The following is a 13518-nucleotide window of genomic DNA, read 5'->3' on the forward strand; positions in this document are numbered from 1 at the left end:
CAAACATTACTCAAGAAATACCTTTATCTGGGTCTACATCTCTCTTGTTGATCTTTTCTTTGGCCTCCTGTGGTATTCTACTGCTGGCATTTAAACAACACACGAAGAAGCATACAGAAGCTGCTGTATTCCAGAAGTCCTCTAAAATAAATCTCATTATTGTAAGTTCTGTTTCACTAAATCTAATCGATCTATTAATAACTGTAAAGGAATTCCACTGCCTCCTTGCCCTCTGGAAATTAGACTCTGGTAAATCAATCCTTTGACTAACTCTCAACCTAGTATTGAAAAACATTCAGTTTGGGTAGTAGTCTGGCACCAGCCTCCTTACTCTGAGGCATTTCTCTAAACTATATAAAGCTCTAAAATTAAAACCCTGCCAAGTTTTTCTTCCTTATGTCATCAAACATTCATTCATTTGAAATACATTTTAAGAGACAGAATGCTATTCACATGCCACTTAAAAAACTTTAACATTCACTTTAAAAGTTCTATATGTGTGGGTTTACACATTTGGAAGACAGTAAATCCGTGCCCATTCTTTCTGAACTGTTGCATAATCTCTTTGGGTTTATACTTAACAATCCTTCTAATGATAAGGAGGAAATTAGACTCTGGTGAAGTCCTATGAAACAACCCATTATTCTGAGTGGAAGTAAAAAAGGGAGGGATTTCTTTTAGAGACTGTATACACCTCCTAAGATCGTCCCATGCACTGTGGCCATTTTCCACTTCAACAACAGTGAAAAATTAGCAGCAATATGCTTCCCCTAACCCTTTTCATGGTGCAAAATCAGCACTGGTGACTCCGGCCAAGGTTTTAAAAAACATCAGCTGCTTCAGCAATCCAGTCGGCTGATGGATGAAGTTTCAGAAAAGCCTAAGGCAAAAGTACACACTCTGTAAATTAGGTATTCAGTGCAGTACATACCCCGTCAAACTCTTTGACCTTATAACTGCTCTGTGTACTGCTTACACATAGTCAGGTATCATGGAGGTTCTTTAGTACATGATATCAGTAAAATAAGACTATTTTAAATTAGCTACTCAATTATAAAACCAAAACACTTGTTTTCCCTGTGATGACAATTATTTGAAGTATCTGTCATGCAAGCAATACCCTTCAGTGGCAAGAAATCTCTTATTCTGAAAATGTTAAAAAGGAAGGCCTTGTCTTCAGAGGATGAAGCTATTTTCAGCTTTAGCACATGTGAGCAGCATAGCTTTTAGAAAAGTAAGAAAAAAAAAATGTATGTACTTTTCAAATAAACAGCAGGCTATGACTAAGACCCACTAGCTAATCCATCTCAAAGGCATTGTAAAAATCACAACAGGCATGGAACTTGTGCAACTCAATAAAAGAAGCTCACTCCTCATGAAATAGAAAGAAAATGTTGCCTCTTTAAGGCCAAACTCTTTAGTTATGCAAATTATGATGAAATCTAAAGTTAGATAGCTGAATGACTAAGGATCTCACCTTTCTGAAAGATTCTAAGGATAAAGAAGGTATTTTGAGGATTAACATTTTTGTTTTCTCCAATACCATGGTAAGAGAATTACACTGGATTTATCAGCATATCTAAAACAGTAGATTTTGCTTATACGTATCTTCTTGCAGGAGTGAAGATACACAATGAAACAGCAGAAAGTGTCTATGTTTGATGTTGCAGGGTTTCGAGTTTTCTGAACCCAACTCAACACAGTATTTTAGCACATTTTCTAATGGTAATGGTTTAGAGCTACGCATGGCTTTTTTATATGCTAAGGCACTTTAGTAGATATGGGCAAGTGTTCAGTACATTCCTGCATTACATTGTAGGTACATAAAAATATTCCTGGTTAAATAGTCAAAGGATGAAAAGACTTACCTATAAAAATCTCACTTTTCATATTCCATGCAAATACCCTAAGAATGGGGAAATAGGGTAGGCAGATTGGCTTGAGCGTACCAGTGTAAGTTTCTCAAATTTAGAGTCCAGTCTGACTTCGCCACCATGTCATAGTACCCAGAATGAGACAGAATATATATTGACACACACAAGAATTGAAATGTGTGTTTTTATTAAGCATGCAATTCCACTAAAAGGATCCTATTTCATGCTCTGATGATATGATACAGATTATCCAATTCTAGCTGCTTGCTACTGCAAAAGAAAGGCATAGTCCTGCTACTCCTGCTTCCTTCAATCTCAGCCTTGCTCATCAGACTACCTGCCAACATGATTAAATTTGTTGACCTGTCAGAAAACTAATCCATCCCAATAAACTGAACAGCTTCCTTTGGGTCAGCTAGCGAGTTAGCTCAGAAACACAAGAGCCTACAGAACAAGACAGTAATGCATGTCTGGAACCAAGTGTGGGAGAGGTAAGGAAGGATGTGAAACTGCTTCTTCTGTAAGAGAGCCTGATTCCCATACAATAATTAAAAGCTGTAACCGCAAGATTCTCCAGCATAATAGGCCTTCCTAAGAGACAGAGCAGTTTATTAAAAGATACTCCCTACCTTATTCTACTACCTAATACATTCTTAATTCAAATAATCCTTTTCCTTATGCGCAATCAACCAGTTTTAATTCAGAAAAGAATCTAGTTAATTAGCTAAGTATTTAAGACCTACTGCTTTCTAATTGTTAACATGAATGCTTTGATTATTCAGTAGTAAATCACCTGTAGTATGGAGTCTTCCCACCTAACTTTAAGATTATCTAAAAGCTGAGGATTCACATTATGTCTGAACCAAAATAACAGCTTATTTCTCTTCTCTCCTCCCTTCCTGGCTCTTTCCCCTTCATATTCAGTCACACAATTTCACTCTTTCCTCTGCCATTGCACAGACTCTGGCACCCATTTCATCAAAACTGAATTAATTCAATTATTTCAAGAAGAAAAAACAAAAACCTATTATTTGCTGCATTAGTGAGTTAAACAAGCCTACCCTGAAATGAAATTAATACCTAAATTGAGTCAAGGTAAACAAAGGGCAGTGGTGCAGGGCAGGGAATGCAAACTGGGGAAGGGGAGGACATCAAGTAGAACACAGGTTTAATTTTTAGTCCAGCAGTTAACTCGGTCCAAACCATCTCATGAAACTGCAGCCTCAGTATCTAACTGATCTCCTTTGACTCCCTACCTAGCGAACAGCAGAAGACAAAATCTGAAGTCCTCTGAAGGTCCTTTTCTCCCACTTCACCACCTAGAGACAGAGCCTAATTTCCAAACCTGGGTACTAAAATGGAAGTAACCCAATAAGTTTGAAGTTATGATCAAAAGCCATAATGCAGTGCTGAGGCAAGTCCCAGAGCTAGGAGGCCTCAGCCTCCTGACACCTAACTGCCACTTATACTGTGCAGGCGATTCAGTTAAAGCACTTTGCACATACAGCAACTTAGCTGGATGTTGGCATGCTTTCTCAGAAAAACAAGTCCTAAGCCAAGAAAAGATTTAAAGCTAAACAAAATCTAACCCCTATAATTCCATTATTTATAGCTGCTCTCCTCTGCCATTGTTACTTAAACAGTTATTGAGATATTAAAATTGCAAATTACTTCTCAAGCACCTAAATTATTATCTTCTATCTGAAGCCAACAGTAGAGCCAACTTTAAATTCTGAAGCCAAATCCAAAGAAGTTATTTGAAATCTCACCATACATATTAACATACTTCATTTTATGCAAAAACATGTAACTGGGCATCTAGTTTAGGAACATTTGAGACATTTATGCAATATTTACATTCATGTTCAAATACAAAAAGCTGATATAAATATTTTAAAAAACCCTTGTGCCTATGACAATTACAGCTATAAATAAGAATAAGCGGATAACTTTCCATCTCTACCTTCTTTCCAAAGATTAATTATGAATACGTTATGAGCTTCGCAAAATGTGAAGTTTCACAAGGACCTTATTAATAATTTTATGTGCATGGGTTCCATACTCATGTAAAGTTCTGGCTGCTGACTGGGCCTGCATAGTAAAACTGAATACATTGATACTTCTGTTAGGACTTTTAACTTCTTACCTCACTGGTGATCAAGTTTACAAAAAAATTGATCTTTTTCTACGAATCCTAGGAGCACTGGTAATTGTCATCTGCAACTTGGAGACCATGTGATTTCAGCAACCTACTTTAGCTGTGAAGGAGCCAGTTTTCCCATAATAATTCAACATCTGGTTAGAATGCAAGTATGGCAGTTACTAGTGTCCTTTCTTACAGTCAAGAACAGAGAGACATCTTCATTTCTTATCATCCTAGAGTGATATAAAAAGAGAATTTGTATTATCATCGTATAGATTTAAACCTTGGAAATTACTAAGTATATCAATATTAGGCTGGAAAGAGTTTTACACACTATTTCTGTATAAAGTCACAGAAAGGATGAACTACTGCACTTAGTCAGAAGAACATGTTTTTCCATGGAATGCTAGACCATCTTTATAACATACCTTAAGAGCTCTGGTATACGGGGCACTCGTTCTGGAGTGCAGAGCAGTCAATGCTGGCAGAAGACATGTTCACCTTGGCAGATGCAGGATGCCAAGATTATTCACATATAGGTACACACTTATAAAGACAGCCCAAATCTAGGCCACACACAAATCCCACCTGCCTTTGAGCCATACAACTCTAGAATGCTCTAAAAAAAATATCCTAAGGCACTCATCAAGCTACCATATTACTCATGTTAGCCTCATATTACTCTCACAAAGCCAGTCACGGAAAGTAGCAAACATCTGGGCTAAGTGTAGGCCCAAGCATACCCAAAGGACTCAAACCATCTCTCCTCCTGACTCCTCAGAAGTTCTTAAGCTCCCTCAAAACCGGCACCTGAGCAGCAGTTTATGTTTACATATTGTGACTATGGAACAAGCTCAAGCTAATTTTTTAAATACAATATAGTCCACTGTACTGTCTACATATTGTCTGTACTGGCAGAGGAAGTCTTTTGGTTCTGCCTGCTCTCCAGGCACAATAAATCTTCACTTCTGGAAAATATACAAAGAACTGCATTCTCCCATTGTGGACAATAGGGAGACTGACACTGGCTTCTGCAAATATATAATAAGACAAGACATGAGCCACAAATGCTGATTTGGGTGGCACTTAAAATCAGCTCGCTGCTTAACTGCTGCAAATTAGGCACAAATTCCTCCATCACTACTAGCTCTGTACTTACCCATACAATTCAATCTGATATGTAATACTTGATTCAACACAGGCTCCACATCCTTTTTATATTTATATATGACTGATTTACTACAAAATTACATGTTGAACTTATACAGTGCTAAGATCTTTCCAGCATAAACGAGTATTTACTGGCATCATTTTCTGCTAGCCTTCAGGCAAATATGTGCTCTGTGTCATGTGCCTCATTCTCAGCAAAATTTGGCCCATTGTGACTGTATAGCAACAAAAAAATAAATTTTACAACAGGCAGAAAATTAAAGAAAGAGTTGTCATGACAGATATTACAGGTAATGAAGATATACTTCAAAACAGAAAACCAATAGACAGGTATATAATCTTACCATTAAAGCATGAATGTAATCTGAATTGTTAACATAAATTGCCTCTTACCACAAGGTATTTTTGTTTCCTTAAAAAAAAAAAACCACAGTCATGTATCGATGTTATGTTAGCATTTTAAAATCTTGTGGCAGGTACACCCACCCAGTGAAAATAAGGCTTCTTGGTTGCTGAAGTGTAGCAACTATTGATTGCCCTTGTTCTCAGGGCTTCACGGTAGTTGGGGCCTTTGGCCAACGGGAGCTGCTATTGACTACAGATCAGATTCGGCCTGGGTATAAATGGAGTCCCCTGGGGGGGCCATTTGGAGTCAGTCTGTCCGTCACCCCTCCTGGGTGGTACACTGCAGTCGAGGACTCTCCCCTTGGATCTGGATGCTGTCCAAGGAAACTCCTTGAGGTTACACAGGTCGGGACACTGCCCTAAGAAGTTCCTCAAGGTTGAGAGCCCTCACTTGTTAGGTGAGTGACAGAGTGAGTGATAGGTGAGTGATAGAGGGTTGTCATTAAACCCTGGGAAGTGATAGGATGTTTTGGGTTGTCAGTAAATCCTAGAAGTGATAGAGCGTTTTGGGTTGTTGTTAAACCCTAGGAAGTTGTTTTGTCTTATTCTCACGGATATTTAAACCTGTAACTGAATGGTTGCAGAGGGCTAGTTAATTGTGTTGATAATAAATTTTTAATTCTTGGTTGTTATTTGTTTATTTGAGAGCCTTCGTAAGAAATCTACTGGGGAAATTTGGGAACACAGTAAGGGCAACCCCAGAGGATTAAGAAATAGGCAAGAGACTGACAGTTCCTAAGACACTGTACAACAGCAGCTATGTGTCCAGGTTAGTTCCAAGTATCTCTGAGCATAGACAAAACTGATTATGCTGCTCTGAGTATGAGGAACCAAGCTGCTCTCATCATAGAGATGGAATGGTGATGCCCAAGCCTTGGTTAGATGGGTATGTCACTCATCAGCTGCTTGAGGGCAGAGAAAATAATTACTACTGTGAAAGGAACTACCATCACCTGCAGGCAAGGACCCCAAATACATCAGTCATTTAGAGAGGGCAAAGATATGGTATTCTATGGCTCTGGAAAAAACACACAGGCCATGAGGTCAGTTGCCACTCAGAGGTCTGCTGCCCTATATACATCTGCCTGCTTTGCCTATGATTAGAACTAGCACAATTTAGCTCTGAAAAAGATATTTTGTATTTTGTTTTTCTTAAGACTCTCTCTCCACATCAAAATACAAAAAAGTTATGCTGAAGGAAGAGACTGAGTTCTTTAACTTTTGAGGTTCAAGTTGCAAGGTTTTACTTCTAAATCAAGCTAGAAATAATACATTTTACATACACATAGTGTTCAGTCCCATGGTTTTCCCACAGACGGTATGCAGATTAATTTCTTTGCACAGAACAACTATCAAGAAATCTTCTCTAAGGGAGGCAGATGTTTAGCAACACTCATTTATTACCACTGACCTTCCCAGACATCTTTCCAAACAGGTGAAGACACACGCTGTGTCCAGCCCATCATAGTTTTGCTTCCCAGCAGCTACCATGGAATAGTGATGAGGGGCTAAACTACTTTCTCTCTGTTCTGCTCCTTTTGTCACTTGTACCTTCTGTTTTCCAAACAAGACCACTTGAAATCAAGGTCTTTCAATTAGAAGTGCCAAACAAGCAAACTATATTTAATCACTGTGCTGATTCGGAAGGAGTCCCTGCAAGAAAATGGACGTGTGAGCAATCCTGCATATGAGCAAGACTGGCAAAGCCTCAGCTTCGGCAAGGATGTGACAAGGGACTGACCCTGAAAGAATGAGGAAGAACCCAGGGAGATAAACAATTCAGGGTGTGGGTTTGGGCGGAGAAGGAAGTTTGTACAATGTTGATGTGGCAGCTTCCATCCAATCAGAAGAAAGCTTAAGGTGCATGTGCAAAGCTAACTGTCCAATCAGAAAGAATTATACCATGTGATTATATCATGTGATTCTCAGCTGCATTATAAAAGGCTTGCTCCACCATAATAAAATTGGCATTGCTTAATCACAGTGTGATCGTTCGCATGTCTGTAACTCCCGCAAATCACTTTGTGCCAGTCATGGCTATGAGTGAACAGATTTTCTCATCCACATCAGAGAGGCTGGTGAGGCACCCTACCATTCTTCCCAGGATCTTCACAACAACTACAATACAGACCATCCTTACCATCCTGCAAAGCCACTTGTACAAGGAAGCATTTTCTCCACTCTTTTTCCTTAAATGTATATGAATTACTGGGTACAATCCACAGATGCTAAAGACTTTCTTTTTCTAAAATTAGAATCATCAATCATAGAATGGTTTGGGTTGGAAGGTACCTTTAAAGATCATCTAGTTCCAAATTAGGTTGCTGAAATCCCCATATATCATTAAAGAAAAAAAAAAAAAAAACAACAATTATTTACAAATTATTAAAAAATATTTTAAAACACTGTTAAAATTGTTAATAAAATTATTAAAAAGTGTTCACAAAAATCCTCTTAAAAAAAGAAAAAATATAAAAAGAAGGGAAAAAAAGCATATTCACACTTTTCCAACCTTTTTGTAGACATTCTATACTTTTAAGAACTTAAAGCTCAGAGAAACTGGAGTTATTAGCAAATATGGGGTTTTTGCAATTAAAAGTAAATGAATTACCAAACATACTTACCTTAATTGCCTTTCTAGAAATCTTGCCAAATTGTATTTGTCTGGTTTTGGGGTAGAAGGTAGTTCTTGGGCATTTATTTGGTTTAGCCCTATAGAATGAAAGAAGCAAAAACAACTATAATCCAAGCAGCCATAAATAAAAGCACTATCAGAAAATTTTCTCTCATTTCTGTACTAAGGACTACAACTATCTATTTAGTCAGTTTTACTACTTACATTAATACTGGCATACTGAAAGGCTTAGAGATCTGTAATTTTTCAGATTTGATACAAAACACTTCTACCTGAATTCTGAAGCTGCTGACTACTGTTAGGTAGGGAAGAACATAAACCCTGTGATGAATTACTTTTATAAGATCTGATTTTGTCTAGACTAAACTGTCTAATAATAAAAAAAAAATTAAATTTCTCAAATTCAGATGTATATACTGATTTTGTTATCATCACATATCCCCACAACTATATAATAACATTAATAACATCAGAATGTAAATAAAGCAACACTGCAAAAATGCAACACAATGTCCTGAGTTTATTATGGGCTTACATAAACCAACTTTTCTTCCTAAAGCAGATGAAAATTAGATGACCTGGTGTGGTGGTTTGACCTTGGCTAAATGCCAGGTACTTACCAAGTCGCTCTATCACTTCCCACCCTTCCCCCTTTTTTCTCAGCAGGGCAAAAAGGGGAAAGAAAATAAGATAGGAAAAAACCAACCCTTGTGGGTAAAACAAAAGCAGTTTTAATGTAAGCAAAGTGAAGCAAAGGTCCATGCGCAGAAGCAGAAAGAAAACAGATTTATTCTCTACTTCCCATGAACAGGCGATGTCGGGCCTTCTCAGGAAGCAGGGCTCTGATACCCATAGTGGTTGCCTCGGAGGACCAAGGGTGACCCCACCCCCTTCCTCCTTTTTCCCAGCTTTATACTGAGCAGACGTCATATGGTATGGAATATCCCTTTGGTCAGCTCGGGTCAGCTGTCCTGGTTGTGTCCCCTCCCAAGATCTTGCCCACCCCGTCCCACTGTGGGGGGGAAATGTCGGAAAGAGCCTTGGTGCTGTGTAAGCACTACTCAGCAGTAGCCACACCACCAGTGTGCTATCAACACCCTGCCAGCTCCCAACATAAAACACAGCACCATGAGGGCTGCTACAGGGGAAAACTAATTCCGGCTCAGCCAGACCCGGTACACCTGGAAAAAGAAAAGCATTTAAAGGCAAGTTCTTAGGAAACAATTTCTCTAATATGAACTGCAATGCATATAATTTACCTTTTTTTTCACCAGACCACACCTACAAGTGCAACTAAGTACTTTAAACACGTTTTTCCTTTGATTTTATCAATAAAAAATATTAATTTTATCTGATTTGGTTTTCTGCTATGCCCACAATACTTTTCAGTCATGGCTGCTTAAAGGAATAATGCTAATGAGTGAATTAGAAGTTATCCTTACCTAAAGAGCTGTAGTGCATTTAGGATTCATACCAGTAGAAAGAACACAACCTGAAGCTCCTTATCCTGCCCACTTGTTCTCAAATGTGTGAAGACCCCACCTGCCAATGAGCCTTGATGGCACAAAATAAGATTTAAATACTAAATCCTTTTCAGTGCAGGCAATCACAGGTGACAGTAAACAGATCCAATTGCCTCTGCGGAGAATAATGTTATAACGATGCTACTAACTGAAAACACATTGCCAAAACCTTCTTGGATTATTTACCACAAGGTCTACTTCATTCTGGTGATCATAATTTTTTTAGGCTCTAGTTTGTTGAGGGGTCTCTTATACTCCATGACATTTCCATGATTAAGTCCTAGTGTATCATTATTGGGACAGACTTCATTTTAGAGATAAATACTCTGTGATTAGATATGAGATCTATGGATCAGATTATGAACAGAATAGATACTGAAGTATTGAGTCATGATATACACAAAAAATGGAGGTTAACACACAAGAGATGCTGCGCATAAGGACATCAGCAGTTCCTAGAACAGAAAGTAACACTTAACCATCTGGAAGGACTGAAATAAAAACTACTTCCCAGCTATTGAAATTTCATCTGAGGTCAGCAGAGTAAGATTTCAGATTTTAGACTGTATTAACACCAGGAACAAACAAGAAATAAGTTGAGTCACAGAAAGATGGAAAGCTGCTTCTCACCATGTTTTCCTTTCTCACCAAATCTAGGAAAAGCCTTTCCTTGAAAAGCATGGACCAGCAAAGGACAGTGACATGGGGAAGTCTGGAAAGACTGGCAGAGTGGCAACTATTAACAAAGTGATGCTTATGTAGCCCTCAACAGGAAGTCTAGGATAGAGTTTGAAAACGTTGTTAGCGGCAACAATGCTGGCTTAAGGTAACACCCTCATCTGTTGTCCTGTGCTGTAGCATCTCAATCCTTCAGTTGAACTGAGGGTGTGGATCTACATTGTAAAGTGAATAAGGAAACCAATGCAGCTTTAAAACTTCTTCAGAACAAAGAGTCATTTTGTGTGATTTGAGTGATTTGGGGTTTTTTAGGCAGAACAGTTTGAAGCATCACAGGTGTCCTGGTGGAACTCAGTGCAGTAGTAGCCAGTATGGAGTAGGTTGAAATGTTAATGCTATCTTTTTTCCTTCCCATTTCAGTCACGAACTTCAGTGTTTATACAATGCAGATAAAATCATTCTGATTTTATGTAACTTTTTATATAAATCAGATGTTGGAAAGAACATAAAAATAAATACAAAAACTCCAAGATGAACCATATTGAAAAAAATGAGACTCTTTCCATAGACTTCAGCAGAAATGGGTAAATGAGCAGCAGAAGAACATGAATAATCTAAACCAGGACTGCTGGCAAAGAATACATATCCTCAGAACTGAGCCTGAGTCAAGGCCTCTGTCTAGAAAAATAAGCTCCAGAGTAGTTGATATTAATCCTGTTTATTTGTTAAATGGCGAGCCTGGGAATAACCAAGAACAACTCACGATACCTGCACTGTCAATGGGGGCCAGTAGGAAAGACAGGCTACACCCCCTACTGACAGTGTAGAGGTACAGAGGTAGGAGGTGTGGAGGTAGGAGGCACTCCATGGTGCTGGTGGCACTTCTGAAAACAAGCAATGTTGGGGCAACCTCCAGCAACTCAGCCCCTGCAGAAGCATTTGGTCTCTTGTAGCTGCTGGAAAGCAGAGCTGGCATACAGCAACACATTTCCAAGTTCCTTCTGGATGCCCACTCTGATGGCATAAAGCACAAAACCATGCAATACAGAACAGCAAATCATCATACGCACACAGTGTTTTAACACTGTTGCTTTCCCCTTCCAAGAACACACAGGTGGTAAGAACCCCTACAAACTCTGGATATCTGGATATCAGTTTCCATGGTTCACAATAAACAGAGGAGAAAAGAACAGGACCTGTTTAAACCTAAACACTCTGCTTTTGTTTGAGGAAATGGCCACTACCAAGCATTTATATAAAAGGTGTTTCTTGGATTAGGAGCTACATCAGATTTTAAAAATGGAGTCAGCTAGGGCAAAAATAGTTCAAAAAAATTAGCAGTTCTATATTTTTTCTTCAGAAACAGTTTATCTTTACAGGACAGAGAAGAATAAACCGTTCAGTAAAGAGGTTATAACTTTTCAATGAATGAAACAGAAAGGTTAAGGAGGAAATAAATTTAAAAAAAAATACTCTGAGCAAAACTCCAGTAAGCATTATATAAAGGTATTTTATACCTGTAGACTTTTCCTATCTTGAAAAAGGAAGTATGAAAAGCAATTTTTACTTATATCTGACGGTCATAACTTGATATTAATAAAATACTGATTAGCAAGTAATTGGCCAATACACACTGTTTTCACGGGCATTTCCTTCTTCATTGCTTAAAGCTAGCAGGCATGGGGTTTTTTTTGCACGAATCTGAGTCATCATAACACATTCAGCTCTATCATTGTTATTTCACTCCTTGGCTGTTTTCCCTATAAATATAGGGGCAGGAAAACAGTTTACTGTGAAATATCTCATATTAGCATTAGACAGGTAACATGAGATAAGGGGGGGAAAAATAATCCAAAACTCATCTTTTGAAGATACTTTATCTAAGATACTACTATTCATAAAATGGATGATACTACTATTTTCTTCTGACTGTCCATTTCTCCCTGAGGGACTCCCCACAAACAAAAGTACTTCTAACATTTGAAAAAACAGGAAATCATTATAAAACCAAATCAGTTGCCAGGGAAGCCTGACTACTCCAGTTTCTGAAACTAATTTAGATTTTATTATTTTGATCTCATGGATTCTCTTTAGAAACATAAGACCCAAATCACAAAACATGCGATTTTTTATTTGAGAAACTCCTTTAACTCCAACTATAATTGGCAGTGATCTACACACAAATGGATTACATGGTCACTCTGAAGTGTAATTCCTGGTACAGATCATGTACAAGTCTATGCTTTCAAATGGGGAATAGAGAAGGAGCATATGACCAAGGCAAAACATCGTCAAGGAATGTGATGGGGAGAGACAAGGGAAGTACTAACAAAACACAAATGTTCTGTTGATCTACCTCCAGTGAGGTAGAAGTCCAATTCTACCTCCAGTTGGTATAAAGTCATGTCCAAGATCTTAAAGAGGGCCACTATGAGTTTGCAGTGTGCTAAGCTGGCTAACTAAATCAGCAGGAAACTATTCATTTTTTTAACTGATAGATAGATTTTTCTGCCAGTTTAATAAGATACTAGCCACAGCTATCATAAGGGAAGAGGCCAGAGGAGACAATCCCTTTCAGCACTGAAATCAGCTCATTCACCTTGTAAAAATCTCCCCTTTCAGCTGCTGGAGATGAATGGAAGGAAAGATCTGAAAAACTCTTATCAACTCGAAACTATCCATGCAGAACATACATGTACATATAAAAACACACATGCACAATCCATTTAACATAGAGACATTTCTGGATTCAGAGAGGTCTGTATTCCTGTTGTGGGGTAGGCAGTGTACCACTTCTTCCAGATCTCTTATTCTAGTTGAGCACCAAAGGTACTTTAAGCACAGGTTCATAACAGGAGCTTAGGTCCAATGAAACTACAGACATACTGCTTTTCTATCCATAACTAGGCACATGTCTTAACGGAAAAACAGTAGATAGAAACACCAAAGGTGAGGCTTGATGAATTGGATCCTAACTGCAGTTTTCCTCCTCACCTGTCTGTTCTTATAAGGCAGGTTACTACTAAAAACAAACAAACAAAAATACATACCGATAGTCAGGTGTGTGTTCTTGTTCCTGGTGAGATGCTA

This window comes from Strix uralensis, chromosome 5 (assembly GCF_047716275.1).
Source record: "Strix uralensis isolate ZFMK-TIS-50842 chromosome 5, bStrUra1, whole genome shotgun sequence".
NCBI classification, from domain to species: domain Eukaryota; kingdom Metazoa; phylum Chordata; class Aves; order Strigiformes; family Strigidae; genus Strix; species Strix uralensis.